This window comes from Lissotriton vulgaris, chromosome 2_1 (assembly GCF_964263255.1).
Source record: "Lissotriton vulgaris chromosome 2_1, aLisVul1.2, whole genome shotgun sequence".
Classification (NCBI taxonomy): Eukaryota; Metazoa; Chordata; class Amphibia; order Caudata; family Salamandridae; genus Lissotriton; species Lissotriton vulgaris.
Genome location: NC_141687.1, coordinates 962600862 through 962620807, shown reverse-complemented (window position 1 = coordinate 962620807; position 19946 = coordinate 962600862).

Sequence of the window (19946 nt, the reverse complement as noted above, 5' to 3'; positions counted from 1 at the left end):
AAAGTAAATAATTATTTAAACCCATAACAAAAATAAACTATCCCGCAAGACCCGACCCACCCCGCTCCCTAACCCCAAGAATGTTAGTGAAAAAGTCCCCAAAGTCCAAGAAAAAACCCAACTCCCAATTCCCACCCCCCAAAAGTCTTTAAAAAAGTGGCAAGGGACAGTCTCTCCTCCTCTACTGCGGCCAGGTGGGCCCGTTGCTTCCCGCGGAGGTTCTTCTTGAGCAGGCTCTTCATTCTCTCCATCTCCTGCTCAAGGTTGGACATCCTGAGGGTTAGGCGGTGGATGCGGTCCTTGCTCCTGCTGTGGGGGGCAGATGATTCTTTGGCTGCTTGGCGGTGGCGGGTGGCTTTGGTACCATGGCTCCGTACCACTGGAGGCTTGCACTGACTGGCTGACCCAGGGAGCATAGAGGAGGATGCAGCTGTCGCAGTGGATGTTGTGGTGGACTGCGACTTCGTGTCCTCCTCCTCCTGGGCAACCAGCCGCCGATATTCGGCGACAATCGCCTCCAGCTTCCTTTGCCGGGCCCGTCTAGCCAGTTCCTTTCGTGTCCGTTTGGAAGGAGCATCTATATGAAGAAAGAAAGACATACTGTAACCAATGCTCTTCAAGATTAACACAAAATAATTCAGCAGAAAGTTATGTTACAGTAGAACTAGCAACTTGCAAGCACAGTACATAACATTTGTGGCCTGTATCTATCTAACCTCCCACTTCGTCAGCCTCTGCTCTAACATTAGTGGGAGTTCCAGGAATCAATTCTACGAGCACTATATGGACTCACTACATTTGAGTCGACTAGGACAGTACACCAGTCTTATTCTTTTTCTTCTCTCTTGTTTAGCGAAATTGGTACGTAAACTTCTGGAAGCCGGCATAATGCCAGCACAGTCAACTTGCACCCGAGAAAAACAGACGCAAGCCATGATGACACAGACTTGCGTTACTGTACCAGTCCAGTACATGCAGGTGGTGAAGCTCTTACTTTTCTATTACGGGTGGCACTGAGAATACTCTGTTACAAGGGCTACTGCTTAATTAATTTAACTTTCACCCTACAGTGCCAATGACTACTAGAAAAGGAAAATGAAGAAGATAAACAATATGATTATCTATCCCTGCACAGGATATTTGCTTACTTATGGGATGACTTTAGGTGAACACTGATAGGCCACACATGAATGACAGAGTTGTCCTAAAATTATTACCAGAGGTAGTGAGTGGCCCCCGTAATCGCCGGATATATGCTGTGCTTGCAAATACAAATTATTGCGACTATTCATGGTAGTATTCGGAAAAATAAGTAAGGAATATAATAGCTTACGACTGCCCGCCACTCCTGTGGCATCCCCCACAGCAGTTCCCGCTGGCTGTTGCACCGCCTCCGCCCCAGGAGTGCCCACCTCCACGCTGGCCCCGGCACCGGTGGATGGCTGTGCCGATGTTCCGCCTAGAAAATACATTTCAGATTCTTAGATGCCATATACACCACTCCCTAGTATTTTGTCTAGAAATGAAAAAAATTTACCACGACTACACAAACAAATGTAATAATGTGTGACTCTAGTCTAAACTACAAATTGCCCTTTTTTAAGGGAAGGGTGTTTTTTAGTTATGCTTAGCCGTAACATGTCTTGCTACACTTTTTGGCACAACTGATGAATGCTTGCTTTTTAACACGCACCATTTTTCTCATAACAGACAGAAGCTTCCCTTCTAAGAACAAGAGCAAGATCAGATAATCATCACTTGGACGGAGTCAGCAACGATTCAGCACCACAAAGAATATTTGAAGTTCCAACCAGGTGAGGGCTCGCCTACAATTAATGTGTGAAATCACTAAGCACTTTTCAATTTTCAATCCACCGTTTATGTTGTATGATGAACTTGATTTTAATAAATGTTTTTACTTTTAATAAAGCTTTAAAACTTACATAGACTCTGTGGTTTTTGGTCATGAGTGAGTCAGCGAAAGAGATTGCAATTTGCAAGCATGAGTCTGTGGCTCTGAGAAGTCGGGACTCTGACTCCGTAGTCTTATATCCTGGGTTGTATAATCATTGGGGATCAATCATCGATGAATTCGGGAGCTAAATGTGTGATGCATCTGTGTTGTTTTTGCCCCATCGTGCACCACATTGTAAATGCGGTGCACCATGGGTGGTGGTGGCGTGGCACACAATTACTGGCACATCCCTGCTAATTTGCAGGGATGCGCCAGTAATTGTAAATCTGCCCCTTAGTGTCTAGCATTACGCAGTTCTATAAAGTACACTCATACATAATCACTCAGGCCAATGAAATTGAAAACAAGTAAGCATAGTAGCACCGCCACTGAGCAGACGAGCAGTGCACCTGCAATGCAATCACAGAAGATTTTGAAACATAATTTACCTACAATGTAATCTGCAGCATTATTGCTCTTCGGAAAAAACAAACATTTGCAATATGATAACATAGAGCAGGAGAAAACAGAGTAGTGATTAAATAGCTACTACTACTCACCAAGCCCAGGGATCTCGACGCCCAGCAGGTCGAGCAGGTCGTGTTCACGGTCCAGGATATCGGACCACCGGTGTGTGGCCTGGCTGTAGGTGCGCCCGACCAGAGACTGCCAATACATGGCCCGGCACACCTTCCCCCACAGCTGCCGATGCTCCCGGAGCCTGTACCTTCGAGCGATCCTGCTGCGATGGTCTTGGGGAGGCGGCAATGGACAAAAAATCAGTGCAGCCACCTCCTCCTTGCTAAAGATCTCCCGAGCTACGACTTGCTCCCCCCTCAATCGCCCGCATGGGAGCCGGTACGGGGTGCAGGACCCTTTCCCTTGTCCTTCCCGGCTACCTTTGCCATGGTCCTGGCCGAAAGAAGAAAAGAATAGTGGGAAAAAAAATAAAATAAAAGAGAGAGCTAAACAAAACAAGTAGTTATTATAGTAACAAAAAGTTGAAAAAAACACAAAATATAGATCTAGACAAATAGAGAGATAGATAATGAGCAAAAAAGAGCAAAAAAAAGTTCAAAGAAACAAAGGTTTGCAAAGATTAAAAGAGGATAGAAAAGCCAGGCCCAGAACCATAGCAATGAATGAAAAACAAGATGGCCCATTGACCAAAAACGCGCGCAAACTCGTAATAGTGCGCCGCACACAACGCGAGATTGCCAATAGTGCCCGGAGATGGAAATACGCAACGCGCACAAGATGGCCGTGTCCATGTACGACAGCATGGGTAAGTTCGCGGTCGGTGCGCTGCAAGCGGCCCGCAAATACACAAAAAACCCTGCGAATACGGAAAAAAAATAATCCGCAAATTTGCACGAATTCACAAATTTTGCGGCTCGCCAATTTGCTTTCGCACGAATTTGCGGACCGCGAATTCGCAGATTTCACCCATACTTAGTATCAAGGTGGGAGTCTATATCATCTAAGATGGAGCTCCAGTATCCCTGTAGGCGATCACAACTTTACAGGAGATGTTCCAGTGTGCCACATTCCCCACACCCTCTCCAGCAACGGTCACTAATGCGGGGGTGAAAGCGATGCAAGTGCCCTGGAGTATGGTACCAGTAGGTAGCCACCTTGGTTAGGGTTTCGGTCAGGCCTGTGTGATATGCGGAGTGCCTAGCTCTGTGGTATATCCCGTGCCATTCCTTGTGTGAGAGTGTCCTCTCCAACTCCCGCTCCCATCTATTCTTCCCTGCATTGTAGGTGAAAATGTTCATGGTGAGGATGTGTTGGTATAGGTCAGAGATCAATTTTTTATTGGACGTTCGAGTGACCAGCCACTTTTCATAGGGAGTGAGATGACGTTGCCCTCCTGGCCTGACCTGCGGCTGAAGAGCCCAGTGTCGAATTTGCAGGTAAGGTAACCTATCGCTCTCTGGAAGGCCATAGTCTTCTCTCATTTGGTGAAGGGAGAGTATACCATTCAAGTTCAAGAGCTGTCCCAGGGCTTTGCAGGGGGAACTCCGCCATGACGTGAATGACTTCGGATCGAGGCCCGGTGTGAAGTTGGGTTTAGTGAATAGCAGAGTCAGGGGTGATGGGAAGGAGGTGAACTCATATTTGGAGGCAACTCGATCCTACACTTCAATGACCGTGCTAGTGATCTGGGAGGCGTAGAGGTTGGGCGGTCGGTACTGTTTGGGGAGAAACGAGATCCCTTGCAGGGGCATACCCACTACCGCCTGGACTTGAAATAGCCAATGTTTGCTAGATTCCAGTTGATGTCATTCCACTAAACTGCTGAACTGTGCAGCGTAGAAATAGAGTTGTAGGTTTGGTACCCCCACGCCACCATGTTCAGGCGGTAGGATTGCAATGGCATGTTTAAAGTGTGGGCGTCGGCCCTGCCAAATGAAGCGCGCCAGTTCAGACTGTGTCTGTTGGATCCACCCGGTCGGCGGACGAACTGGGAATGTCTGAAACAGGTAGAGGATCTGAGGCAAGAGTGTCATCTTAGTGGCTGCTATCCTCCCTAGCCAGGAGAGGGAGTGGTGTTTCCATCTCCGGAGTTCTCCTCAGAGCTGTGTGCGAAGTCTAGCGTAATTCGCTTCTATGGTGGCAGTGACAGAAGGGCCTAGGAGGACCCCCAAGTATGGTACCGTGGGGCTGGACCACTGTAGTGGGTGTTCCTCCTGTATCGCTGCCCACGTCCCAGGGGACACTGAGATATTTAGGGTGGCCGACTTATCGGCGTTTATCTTAAACCCAGAGGCGAGCGCGAAGGTGTGTAATTCGACAAAGAGATCACGAAGAGATTGGACGGAGTCGGTAAGGGAGAGTAAGATATAATAAGCGTAGAGGCTGATTTTGTGCATGTCTCCTCCAAATTTGATTCCCTTGATCAGGTCGTGTTGCCGGATTCTTTGTGCCAATGGCTCCATATAGAGGGCAAACAGGAGAGGGGAGAGCGGGCACTCCTTTCTAGTCCCTCTGCTGATCGGGAAGCGGAGGAAGTGTGGCGGTTGACGCGCACTGTGGCATTAGGCAATCTATAGCAGTTTAGAATTCGCGTGCAGAGAGGGTCACCCAAACCCCGAAGGAGTGCAAGACCTGTTCCAGATAGGGCCAGTGCACTCGATCAAAGGCCTTTTCGGCATCTATGGCCAGTAGCATGCAATCTGGTCGCGTGCGCGACCCTGCCTCAATAAGGTGGAGAACACGCTTTGTGTTATCGCTGGTCTGACGCTGAGGTATGAAGCCGGTTTGATCAGGCTCTATCAGCTGAGACATATACGGTGCTAATCGGTTTGCCAGAATTGTTGTTAGCTGTGGCGATAGATATAAATTCACCTCGCACGACTGCTTTAAGCGCCACCCACTGTGTCGCCCGCGTAGTGTCAGCGTTGGCATTGTAGGTCAGGTAGTGGGTAATAGTAGATTTGATCCTGTCTATTGCCGATGGGCTATGGAGAAGCGCATCTCTAAGGCGCCAATGCCTCTGCGGCATCGGTGCAGCCGGAAAAAGGAAGTTCGCCACCATCGGGGAGTGATCTGACAGGGACGCCGGTAGGATGTCTATATCTTGGGTTCTTGGCACCAGCGTGGAGGCGCAGAGAAAATAATAAAGCCTGGCATAAGATTTATGGACCTCAGAGTGATAAGTGTAGGAAGTGCTACGTGGGTGTATGTGTCTCAACAGGTCAATAAGGCCCAAATCCCTAGTATGCTCCTGTCCTGACTTAGAAAAAGCCCCCACTTGACCCGACCGTTGGCAGGAGCGATCGGCTGTTATGGAACACTAAGTTAAGATCCCAATAGTAAAAATCTCTCAGTGTTAGCTGTGGCAGCAGTTAGCGCTTGCTAGAGAAAGGCTTCCTGTCTCTCATTGGGCGCATATAGAGAGCCTACTACTAGTGTCTGGACTGCCATCAGGAAGCGGTATACTAGCAGGCGCCCCTTTATCTCCGCCTCCCGCTGAAGCACCCTGCCCGGGAATGATCTGGACACCAAAATTGCTACCCCTGCCGCTTTCTTGGCGGAGGACAAGAAAAGTTGTGTGGGGAAGGCACGGGATTTAAGTCTATGTTAGTCTTTAGGCAGTAAATGAGTCTCCTGTAGGAGGCAGATGTCCGCTGTGGAGTGTTCTAACATGGACAGGACCGCTCGTCTTTTAATGGGATTATTGAGCCCTCGTACATTAAGGGTGAGTATTCTAAGCCTGGTAGGACTCATCGGTTCTCAGTGTTGATGCAAAAGCTCTCGATAGCCTATGGGACAAGGGACGAAGAAAAACCCAATAGAAAAGGAGAGGACAGAGGGGTGCCCACCCTGCAAATAAATCTCATTCCAAAGTACAGTAAGAACTCCCCTCCTTCCCGTGCCCACCCCCCAACTCCCATCCCAACCAAAAAAACTTGAAGTTCCAAATAGCAAATCATAGTCTCAGGCTAGTCACCCACAGTTCAGGCCTTTAGTAGAGTGAGGGAGTGTGTGGCAGTGGCGACCCCGTCGGCCCCGCCCTGTCCCCCCGCAGCCCTGTGTGTTGGCAGTGCAAATATACCCCCAGTGCCTGCTGCATCAAGTCCCCGCCGTTGTGTACTTGGAAACCTCCTGTATGGCTGCAGGCTGTTTCTGGGCCATCATAGTTGGGTCTGGCTTGAGTTTGCTTCTGGGCGAGCGTTGACGACCCACTCGTTGCCAGCTGCCTCGGAAAGGCTGGGGGGACTTTGTCTGCGATAGCTGCGGTGCTGTCCCTTCCGCCTCGTGCTCTGCCCCCTATTGATGCCTAGCAGTTCACACGTCTCTCGCAGGGACCGAAGCTGGTGTAGGGATCCTTTCCATTTAAAGATGAGCCAAAAGGGATGGCCCCAAGAGTATGGAACCCCATTGTCTCGCAGGAAGGTTGTGTTCACTCTAAAGGCCTTCCTCTTTTGTAGCGTTATAGCTGAAAGGTCCTGGTATAGCGCCACTGGGTAATCCTGGAAATTGAGGGGTTGCTTCCTGCGTGCCTCCAGTAGAATGCGCTCCTTTAGCCAGAAGTCAGGTAGGAAAGCCAAGATGTCCGGAGGGGGGGCAGGCGCCTGGCGAGCTAGGCCCACTCTGCGCGCCCTGTCTATGCGGACCTCGAAGTCTTCGGATTCCCCCAGGATCTCCCGAAACATCTGCTGTAGATAGCTGGTGATGTTGTTCCCTTCTGATTTGGAAGGCACGCCTCGCACCAGTATGTTGTTGCGTCAAGAGCGGTTCTCGAGGTCTTCAACATGCGCCTGTAGGTCGGTCTGTTGCGCATGGAGACGAATAATTTCTTGTTGCAGGAATTCTACTTCCTCACTCCTGTTGTAGTCCGCTTCTTCCACTGCCGCAACTCGCTCTGTCAGTCCCTCTACATCGCGTCGCAGCTCCCGGTGTTCCCCTGCCATGTCCTGTTTGAGGGTTCGGAAGTCCTCCCTCAGTGCGTTAAACAGAGACTCCAGGAAGGCTTTAGTTATGGGAGCCCCCTCCATCATCCTGCCACGGGGGGTCTTTAGTTGTTACCGGTTGCGTTGGGCCCTTCTCCCCTTTAGGGGTGCTTTTAGTTAGCATGTCGGTAATAGTGCGACCTCCTCTGTGGTTTGCGGTCGCCATGGTTCTCACCCCGCGGGGTCCTCAAAAGCCACTCAGGTCGGTCTGCCCGGGTAGCGGGCACTCCGGTGAATGCCGATCCATGGGGCGCGTGGGGAACTTGTGTCTGGAAGCAAGTGCTCCCCGGTAGGTCCCCGGTAGTGATCAGGATCAGCGCAGGTGTTGCCTAAAAGGCCTCTGTGCGGGGACGGGGCGCGTGCCACGGGGCCTCCGCGACCAGCCCTGGCCCCCTCATACATCGCAGACAGTCCCTCAGCACCAGCTCCCCGGGCCACTACCACGTGGCCTCCAAAACTGCTCTACCCGCACTGCCTTCTATGTCTGACCACTGTGTGTGCTGGGGAGGTCTCACTGGTTCCAGCACCCTCACTCCCCGCCTGCCAGCACAGGCCTCGGCCCTGTAGGAACATGCAGATGCTGAGGCTCCGGAGTCCCAGGGAGTCATGTCCTCCACTCTCTCTCCTGCCACCGCTGCTCCTCCCAAGCGCGGGGCCGCTCGTAGGGCAGGTTTCGTTAGGCCCCAAGGCGGGGGCTCAATTTACGCCCTCTCGGGCTCCCCTATTGCCTCCTCCGGTCCCTCACGCCGCTCCTCACCTCCGATTCCACCCAGGACAGTGCAGCCAGGCCGTCACGGCCCACCGAGTGCAGATATTAAGGCTCCGGTGTCGCAGGGAGGCACTGCCTCCACTTTCTCTCCTGCCACCGCCGCTCCTCCCAAGTGCGGGGCCGCTCGCAGGTCAGGCTTCGTTAGGCCTCAAGCCGGGGGCCTGCGTCACGCCCTCTCGCGCTTTGATTCTGACACCTCCGGCCCCTCATGCCGCTCCTCACCTCCGATTCCACCCAGGACACTGTAACCAGGCCGTCGCTGCCCGCCGGGCACTCAGTCTGTGACTCCGCTGCTGAGCCATCGGGTGGGCTGCCAATGGGCCGATCCACCACGCTCGGCGTTCGCCCCAAATCCTGGGCCTCGAGTCTCGCTCCTCTCAGCTTGATCTGCCAGAGTCTCGCACCCGGTGTCTCGTTCGTTGCCGCCCACGCCGGGGCACAAGCTCTCGCGCTCTCCTCCGGTCCTGAAGGCGGTATCGCACGCGGTCCGGAAGGGTGCAGTCACCCGCTGGGCCATGTCAGGCTAGGCCGGCCGCAGTTACTCGGCGGACTCGGCCGCCATGTTGCAGCTCTGTAGCCCTGGTGTGCTCCGCGTGGGGGAACGGCGGCCACCAACAGCCCCCGCAGCGGCATCCGATCCTACCAGGATGGCCAGTGGAAAGTTCGCCACAGCAGGGCACAGCGTGGATAAATTAGGGGGTTCAAGATGCCTATTTAAGGGTGCCAAGGGGGTCCAGGACAGGGAGCCCTCCGAAAAGACGTCCTCTCAGGCCACCATCTTGGCCACATCCCCCCATTCTATTGTTTAAACATAGATTGAGTTGGTTAAGAGTCTCTACTTCCTCAGTCCAGATGCACAGGATGTCATCGATTAATCTTAGCCATTTTGCCACATTGTTTCAAAACAGATTGTTGTTATAGACAAATTTGTCTTCGAATTGAGCTGTGTACAGTATTGCTATCTCTGGGGTAAAGGTGAAGGATGAAAATCCCGTTCTTCCCCTCTCTGTACCTTTAGACATAGTTATATAGTTGTTAGTATGATGTACCTATGTACTCCCTGATATATGTTATATACGTGTATCGTTTTATACACTTCTCCTAGATCAAATACAAGTTTTTCAGTGTTTTCCTTATGCTAAGTGAACTAGGCTGAGAATCCATGAAGACGCTATTTTAGTTGGCCCTGTTCTGCGTTGAGCTAACGTCACATGTTTTCCCTCTTAACCGACAGAACTCCTTCTCTCTGAGTTATAGAGGACCAGCTGAAGGTGGACTGTCTTTCCCTCTGTTTGAAGGCCCAAGGTTGCATCTGGGTTTGAATGCGATAAAGCACATTCCTGAAGGCCGTGCCTGTACTCCCGAGTGCCGGGGCGAGGGGAGTCAACCTCTTTGACCTTACTACAGTGAATAGAGTTATTCTCAGCCAATTCTGTGGGCATAATATGGTCTTTCCTCGAGGCCCCTGGAAGCATCCTGTATTTTTAAATTTAGGGTGACTACATGTGTGTTCGAAAAGTATATAATAGTTACTATGTTAGCTTCAACAGGAAGCACTAATAGCAGCAGGTGCTCGAGTTTAACTGAATTCGAGCACCTGCTTTATTTTATCTATTAGTCCTTCCTGATGAAGCTAAATAAATAACTATTTTAGAATGGCGCTGGCATCTTGCCGGCGCCATTCTAAAATAAAACAGGAGAGGGGCAGAGGGCAGAAGGGCACAACAACGAGTGTGGCAGAGGGCAGAAGGGCACAACAACGAGTGGGGCAGAGGGCAGAAGGGCACAACAACAAGTGGGGCAGAGGGCAGAAGGGCACACCAACGAGTATGGCAGAGGGCAGAAGGGCACAACAACGAGGGGGGCAGAGGGCAGAAGGGCACAACAACAAGTGGGGCAGAGGGCAGAATGGCACAACAACGAGTGGGGCAGAGGGCAGAAGGGCACAAAAACGAGTGGGGCAGAGGGCAGAATGGCACAACAACGAGCGGTCTCGCACAAAAAAAACCCGCCAACACGCAAAGCGCCCCGCGAACACGCAAAAAAATAAATCTGCAAATTCGCACAAATTCGCAAATCTGCAAATTCACGAATCGCGAATTTGCAAAATTCGCCAATACTTAGTTATTATGTCCACCCTTATGTCAAACTCGGCACCTTCCCGGTATAAATATACCCACATCTGCCCTAGCAAACACACGGTGCTTTAGAGCAGATCGACTAACTACTTGCCCGACGCCCTGCTATAGGGAGTGCCGAAGGAAGCCGGCCCTCCAGCTGACGCACTGAGAGAGACGCTGTCTTTTCTCCTGCCGAGAAATCCAGCTCCAGTGTTTCCCTGCTACCCTTGCGGGTTACTGGGAGATCGAGTCCTGAGAGAGAGATACAAGACCTCCTTCATTCTATAAACAAGGTACGGAGCGGATTAGACCCTTAGAGAATTCTTGGATAGATTCTTGGCTGAAACTATTTAACTCAAGCTACACCTCACCTACTTCTTCCCTTGTACTAGACTTAGGTTAGGTACACCGGGGTACGCGTATTTCAGATGCACCAGTTGAGTACTTTTAGTCATTATTTATCATTGTATGTATTTTATCTATTTTATGTATGTTATGGCTTAGAAACCATATCATGCTTTTACAGTATTATTTTATAATACTCTTTTTACTGTACGCACTTTACTTCATAGCAAGTATTACAATTGTAGCAATTAACTTCTCTTGCATGAGAAAGAAGACTGCTCAATAAATAACCTTTTTATTGAAAACGCCCGTCTCTCTATTTCTCTGCAAAAACCCTGGTGAAACGAAGCATGCACAATTGACTGAGTGAAATAGCCATCTATTGTTTCCGCAACTCTGAAGATATATTTCTTATTCTTGGGGAACAAAGTTGTCATGTTATATGGTTGTCAGAAACTAATCCCTTCTTGTTTTTTCGAGAACGTTTCTAGTGACCTCTGAGCTAGCTAGCATTCACAATTAAGTCTAACATACTCAATAGAGACCTAGTTGAATTCAGTCTTACGTCTAAACTATTGTTTATGTTATTCCAATGCGCAGAGCCTATTGGGGATATAGGAACTACACTACATGGCGCCCAACGTTTGGTAAGGCGATAATTTAACGCTAGATACTAGAGTAACTCAGTCGTGCTTTTCACACAGACCCCTTTTTCCGTAAAAACTCCAATAGACGTCTGAAGTGGGTAAAAGGTTAGTATCCACCAGAACTAAATAGGACGTGAATCCTATGTATTAGTTTTTGGTTTATTCAACGTTGAAGGATACAGTGTTCCAAAATATTGTGCACCTAATCTTTGTTTCCTTGAAACTTGCTCTGCAAACTTTCTGTCAGTAAAATCCCCTGTCCATGTGACAGGACTTCGAAGCAGAGCACTGGGCACTTTTTGCCTATTTGTCCTTTGTACCTGTATCTCCGTACTGCCTACCTTAAACCGCCTTTAAAAAAATACTCTGTGTAAACTGTTAAAACTGCCATGAGGTTTTTATTTGCACTTGATGTACCGGATGTTTGTTTTTTTACAGCGACTTTTATTCTGAAATCCGTGTCTGCCAGGAAAAGTATGGACTTTACAACCTAACTGTGAATGTACCGTTTTTCGTAAAATTAGCAGCTATTGTCCACTTGTTACCTCTCCTTTCCTTGTGATTGTAATGATTTTTTTACCTTTAAAATTTTATAGTTGTTATGTAATATTGATGTATTTTCGTGCGTGCTTTTATGATTGTTTTTTAAATGATCGAATAAAGCTTTTTGAAATTGAAATTGACAGAGAGTGACGACGAAAGGGAGAGAGCTACAATAGCAACTCAACTATTAGCAGAAGCCACAAGTCTTCAGCAAAGCAACCCGGATGCAGTAATCATCCCGGTAAATGTAAGAAAGAGTGTAACTTACAAACTAATAAATAATGGAGTATCATTGAGAGGTGGTACAGTCATATTTGTGGTAGAGGCGCATGAGTATCGGCAGACAGAGGTATTCTATTCATGGATAACTTTTCCAGCAGCAAATGCTGTGACACACGAGTTCCACTACTACAAAGCAGAGGAACACCCAGCGGAATACTTTCCTTTCGAGGACGTTGAAATTCCACTAACTTACCAGGAGCATCAGCTCTGGTTGAATGGCGCCCTAAAACATCAAAATCACATTACCAGGCTCGGTCCACTAGGTAGACTAGGAGACACATGGCCGGTTCTAGCCAGCTATACACCACATCCTGACATTGAAGAAATGTCAGACAGAGAACTGTTAGTTCAAATAAAATAATTAATTAAAATACATAGACAATTAGTCCAATATGTCATGCAGACTTTAACAGTCCAACCAGCAATAACAATTCCACAGCAAACCCCTCACCAGGGAAATACAAATAAAATTACACCACATATTATACAATCAGTCATTGGTAAATTACCCGCAAAACTGGAACAAATTCCGTTCTGGTTGGCCCAAAAGATTACTCAAATAGAGGCAGTATTCCCTGATAGTACACCTCATGAAAATCACAGAATTCTGACAATCTGTTTACCAATGGGGATCGCACCACATGTGGAAGACTGTGACACTTGGGGAACAGTCTTTGCTTCAATCTACAAAAAAACACATGGTGTTCCGTCTATGGCGGTTATACCGGACGTACTAAGACAGATTCAAAATGACAACGGTCCAGAGCCTGCTTTAAATCTAGGTATGAAATTACTGAAAGATTTTAAACAAGTCTCGGCTATACTACTAGCCAACATAAAAGGAAAAGCAGCATCAGTGGTGATCTGACAAAAATTAAAAGAAACAGATATAGTAAGCATGGGCGAATTTTGCGAATCTCGCGTTCGCGAATTTTGCGGATTTGTGAACTCGCAATCCGCAAAATCCGCGAGTTCGCGGATTTTTGTTTTTTTTTGTGTTCGCGCGTGTTTCTGCCAGTTCGCGAGGGTTTTTACAATTTCGCAATTTGCGAACTTACCTGTCGGGTCGCAAGTTTTGCGAACTTGTTGTTTCTACGTGTCCAGCCTGTTTGGGACACTCTTCTTCATCACTGCCACTCTCTGTCACCACTGCCACTCTCTGACTACTCATGCCACCCTCTGGCCCACCCATGCCACCCTCTGTTTCATCACCACACCCTCTGGTTGTCCAGTGTACATTATTTTCGGCAAAGCAAAGCACACCTTCCCTGCCTCAAGTGACCTGAATTAATTTGGGGCTGATTAATGTGTCACAGAATATTTTTTTAGCTGGCACCTGCTTCCTTAGTGCTTCCTGATTAGTGATCTTTTGCACTTGCTAAGTGCTTTCATTGTTGCAAAATTAGTTACAACACCTGCCCTGCCCCAACTGACAATAATGAATTAGGGGCTGATTAATGGATTTTAACTTCCAGCCTGGCTCCTGCTTGTCTCCCTTAGCTGTAATTCAAGACCTTTGTGGCATATGTGTAACTATTCTGAGGTTCAGAGCAGGGTCACATAATAGTTGCAACTGGCAACTGAACTCTGGAGGGGCCCCTCAGGAAGCACTACAGGAAATGGCTACTAATGATGAGCCTGAACTTTTGAACCTGGTAAGTAGTTTCAGTTTTGCTAAGATCGTATTTCTGCAATTTAGCACTTACTCGCGGGGTGCGAAGTTGTACTGGCAAGCCGCGAACTCACGCGAACAGTGCGAGCAAGCCATAAAATCCGCTGCTCGCGGATTTGCGGATTTCACGGGAAATTCGCAAATCTCGCGGATTGCGAATTTACCGAAAATCCGCAAAATCCGCGAGCGAAACGGATTTTCCGCCCATGCTTAAGATATAGCAGAATAACCTTTTGAACTTGCCAAAATAATTGAAAAATCCTATGAAGAATTAGGTAGAGATAGTTTGGGTGGGAAACCACTAAAACCACTATTGACAGAAAATCCTGAAAAAACTTTCATTAAAAATAGTTTAATTACTCTTAAAAAGAAATGGTAAACTACCAGACAGACTCTTCCTAAAGAGAAACAGTTTCAGTCCAGAGGAAGGTCTCCCCAACGGAGAGAGAGAGATCTCCAGAATGGGGGGGGGGTAGGTCTCCACAACGGGAGCCCTCTGAGAAAAGATATAACCTCAGAAATAGGGATAATTTGAAAAAAACTTGACAGATATCAAGATAATGATAAACGTCCCTCTAGATCTTTTCAGACTTCCTCACAGAAATCGGAAAGAAGAGGACGGTCAGAATATAAAGAAGAGCGCTCCAAGTCCAAAGACAAGGAACACGCTCAACAAAGTAAAAAAATCTCAATTTTCCAAAAAGAAGGTAGCAAGCATAGAGATAAAACATGCCGAGGATCCTGAGGACACAACTCAAGAACGGAGAGTGGGCCCAAACAATGCTAGACAGCGCAGCAGAAGTGACCATAGCTTCCAAGATCTTGATGAATCTTCTGGAGACAGTGGACACGAATGAGTGGAAACTGCAGACACCAGAGTTAGTGTACCCCATAAATTATATGAAATAACATTGCGTATAGAAGGGGACATAACTAGGAAAATAAGAACTCTCTTTTGGGAGAAGCTATCTAAAGGCTATGATATTCTTCTGGCTGAGAAAGACTGGCCATCAGAATTTGTTAGGGAGTTCCCACATAGGGAAGAAATGCCTGCCTTCTCAAATCATATTCCAATTCATAAAAAATACACATATGCAAGAAAATGGGCAGTGGCCCAAGCCCCTGCATTATATAAAAATCATGTACGATGGGATGAGGAATCCCCTCACCATAAAATCCAGTTAAAAAAATCAACCTACTGCACAAAGGCAGTATCCTGTTAAGCAAGAAGCTAAAAAACAAGTCAGGGAGATCTTAGATCAACTTGAGTACCAGGGGGTGATTGAAACATGCACCTCACAAATGAACAATCCTTTGTTTCCTGTCTCCAAACCAGACAAATCATATCGTCTAGTATTGGACTACAGACATTTAAACTCTTGTTGCAAAACATTTGCAGTACAAAATTCACACAGTGCAGCACTGATGAATAACATTGTGCGCAAAAAATATAAAACGACATTAGATATTTCAAATGGTTTCTTCTGTCAAAACATTGCACCAGAAAGCAGGTATTTGACCGCTTTCTCAAGTATAGGGGGCCAGAGGCAAATTGCTGTCTCCCCCTGGGATTCAAGAATAGCCCAGGATTATTTTCAGCCAGAGTAAGAGAGTTACTACAAATGTATGATGATGAGGCATTATCTTAGGTCAATGACATCTATCTAACAGGCGATGATTTGGACAAGCACTTGAAAAGAGTGAACACCATTATGCTTGGGTTCATATCTGAAGGGTACAAATTCAACTTTAAAAAATCACGGATTGCCCACCTCACTGTCCTATTTCTAGGATATGAGTTATCAAGTGAAGGGAAAAGCCTAGCAGCCAATTTCTTAGTGAAATGTGCGCTGCTCCAAGCACCAAAAACGCTGAAAAACTTACAATCAATTCTAGGTTTCCTGAATTTTAGAAGTACTTACGTTCTGAATTACGCAGAGAGGGTTAAACCTCTCTACGAATTATTAAAACCTGATTTCAAACCGACTAATTGGACTCAGAAACATACAGAAATTTTACGTTCAATACAAACAGACATGTTAGCTAAAACAAAGCGGCAAACACGCGTAAACGTACGCAACCTTTTAATCTGAGTCATCCCAGGAAGTTGTGGATTCACGTACCTGACCTATAACGAAGGTGAAACGGTACCAATAGCTTACAAATCACACTTGTACACACAAGCAGAAATAAAATTCACTTCAACTGACAAAATTCTGACAGCGGTTCAAACTGCAATAGCAAAAGAAAGAGCCCTCGCACAGGGAAAACGCATATTGGTTGTTACCCCTGTACCTGCCTTAGAGGCAGTGACAAGAGCGAGCATTCCAAATGCTAAAGCTTTACATCCAAGATGGATACAATGGGTTAATTCTCTTGCTGCAACAGAGGTTGAATACGTTTTTGACCATAGCTTGAAAACACAATAATTTCTCCAATACGAGTACGAATGTCCTCTGCCGACCGAAATTCTGCCTCTTGAACATTACGGCTGTATAATATATACAGACGGATCAGCACAGCCTGCAATTGGGGATAAACAAGCATATAGTGCTGCGTGCGCCTTTGTATAAGGTCACTGGCGCGAAGGTAAATTCAGACCTATGGTCACAAAAACTCAATCACTCGGAGACTGTACAGCTCAGCGAGCTGAACTACAGGCTTTCAAGATGGTGCTTGACAATACTGATCGCGAATTCCCCACACTAATAGTTTGTGATTCGAATTACTGCATCCAGTCTTACAATGAATACTTGCAGAACTGGGTTCAAAACGGTTTCAAAGATGCGAAAGGTGGCACAATAAAGCATAAAATGCATTGGGAACGAGTAGTTCTTTTACAGAAAGAACTACAAAAGACTCACGTGATCCATACACTGAGTCACCAACGTGATGGCATTCATGTTGCAGGGAATTCATTGGCTGATGAAGCCGCAAAGGCAGCCGTCCACACGGCTTCCGTAGCTACAGTTAAGCGTTCTAAAAAAGAATAGACGGTGAAACGCTACTAGCAGTAAAAGCCTCAATGGAAGGCAATTATGCGGCGTTACCTCTAAACTATCTACTCGGAAATACATACATAATTGATGCAAACTCTGTTCCCTTTGCTCGAATCCCTGGAGTGGGGGACAGAGTAATCCCAAACAGGAAACGGAGGGCTTGCTTGGTTCAAGAAGCACATATGGGAGAGGGTTTGAGACATCAAGGAACATTGAAATCTCTAATAGTATTACAAATAAAGTACTGGTGGCCGGGAATGAGCGTGCAAATTTATACCTTTGCAATTAATTGCCAAAACTGCAACAGAGATTGCAGTTATGAACAGGACCAGGTAACTGACAATAGCACAGTCAGTCCAGCTGAGACACCTCTGTTAGATAGCATTAGACTGTCTACACGCAGGCGTCCCTCCGGACGGATGAGGCCCCACAACTACTAAGACAAAGATTCATTTGGATGTGGCCCCAGCGCTCGGCTGACGCCAGAACTGTTATAAAAGATTTGCGAGTCTTTATCGGCACATACGCAATCGGCACTCTACATTCTGACCAGGGTCCTGTATTTAGCTCGCAAGCTTACAAGGAGGCCATGGCCAGCTTGGGCGTTTGCAATGCGGTACTCTAGTCCCTTCCATCCTGAGGGTAATGCGGTAGTGGAAAGAAAAAACAGTGACATAAAGCAATCTATAACAGCGAGGGTATTAGGTTCGGGTGATGGGTGGGTCAAACATCTAATAAGTGTCCAACGTAGTCTTAATAATCTACCAAGAAATTCTCTGGGTGGAATCACTACGTATGAACTTTTGTTTGGTACTAGAATGATAATCGAAGACCTCGATAGTCAAACTTCAGTGGTGGAACAAAAAACCTTTGATATCAAAGATCGTTTGGCGCTTTTACAGGACTTAAATGAAACAAGAAGAAGTCTGTGTGACACAAAGCTAAAGCCAACGGCTACTGAAGAAAAACCACCTGTCCCAGAAAGACCTGTCTGGATTCCAAAGATTGGGGATCGTGTCAGAGAAAAGATCGCAGTGAAGAAGGAATTTGGGCCTTCTTACAGAAAAACAGTAACTGTCTTAGCAATCAACGGAACAAGATCAGTAGTACTACCGCCCATGGCTGGTAAAAAGGAGATCAGAGTTGTATCAATCGACCTGGTAAAACCACAACCATGTGGCCAATAATAAGTAGTAGGCCCAGTGGACTCCCAAGATGTAGCAGAATACCAAACCTTGCTACAATTCAAGAGGTTCAAACTGTGAGACTAATCACATTTGATAAACCTGCAGTGAATAAAAAAGGACTATGCAACAAAGCCATGGAACTTGTGCCTCTTGAAACCCAAATTGCAACAGTTCGGCAAGAAACACCAGTCTACAATGATGTAGCCTCTGACTATACTGAAATGACAAAGGAAGAAGCAACTACAAAGATCAATAAGAATCATGATGCAATTCCAACAATTGACAGAACTGCCTCTGTCTATTTCATCAATTTCGATGACTTTTGTGAAGATCCTAGTGAACATGAAGAAAAGCCAGCAAACAAAACATTCAAAGAAAAAATAACAGAACTCTTTCATCAACTTGGAGAAATACATCTGATTTCACCATGGATTGTGTTAGGTGTACTTTTCCTCCTGCTCTGGCTCATTTGAATTTTAAGCTTGGGAAGAATGATTGATGGAAAATACAATACAATGGACACAGCAAGTCAGAAAATCAACTTGGTCCTAAAACCTCACAAGTCATCTCATGTTGAAAAAAGAACTATCATCAGTAAACATCACAGCCATTCCTATACCTGGTGGTGTAGCATGGGACGCTACTGATTATGCCATATATGGCCCGGTTGAGCTCTTGAAGTATCCACACCAGTTCCAGGTTTCATTAAGTGGCTTTGTCTCACCGAGCAGTTTCTCTGATGATTCGGACTTTGAGACTATTAATAATGTGATGTCTCAATTAGAAATGTCAGCAAAATTTACAGATCATGATTATTTAGAAGGTTCATCTGATTATGAAGAAATGTATTGCTTTAATCATTATGGGCACCACTATTTGCATAAATCTGCAAAACCTAGAAATGTTTTTACTTATGGGAACATTGTCCAACACCGCCAAAATTTTATGAGAAATTTCCATACTTCTCAGGGTTTAATATCACAGAAAATTACAAAAAACACAGTTGATGGACAGAATGCAGAACAATGTCTTACATTCACCCCAGAACAAAGATCTGGGCCTAAATCCATCGGTTTTTTTGCACAGATCCAGAAACGTTTTATTTCAAAAATGTAAATAAGACAGGAATGAAAAATATGTTGACCAATACAAAACAGATACATTCTGCAAAATGTTATGAACAATTGTCTACATTTGGTTTTGAATTCTGGAAAGATAACATTGAAACAAAAACAATCTGGGGTTCAAAAGATTGGCAAGTACAGGGATTAGAATCATTATTCAGACCCTGCATGATCCCAGAACAAATAATGTTCCTGAATGACACCATTCAACAAACAACCTGTCTTGGCCTAGCCAAGATAAATATTTAAACAACCCATCTATACCAAAGCCTATGCCTGATAGTAATAGTACTACAGATGAGGGGTTAGACGCGTCCCATATTTTACACCAAAACAGAACTAATCCTGATTGGGAAAAATGGTTGATCTGGTCCACAGACACTAATAACCACCGTCAAAATAGATTCCCGGACAAAACGCAGGGGTTCAAACAGAACAGACCAGACCCAAGATATTCCCAGAGACAATAATAACAACATACAGTATAGGAAAACTATGCCTAGAATGGCTACAGAAATCCACACTACCTGAAATTAAGCAACACTTGACCTTACTTAAAGAAGGTGCTGACTGGCAGGATTTCTTATTGGGACCTCGCAAACAGCGTCAAAAATGGTATATATGCTGCTTACAACGAAGCTTGGAAAATAACGCAAATTGAAACTGCTGAAAAATACGAGAAATTGATTGTATTAATTTGGAAAAATCACTGTCTGTAGTGGACAATGGGTTTACGACTCTGTCCTCCAGAATTTATTCTTTGGACAGCATTGTATCATCTGCTATTGATATAATAGAACAGGATATGCTAATGTTACAACATGGCCAATCCCAAATACGTTCTA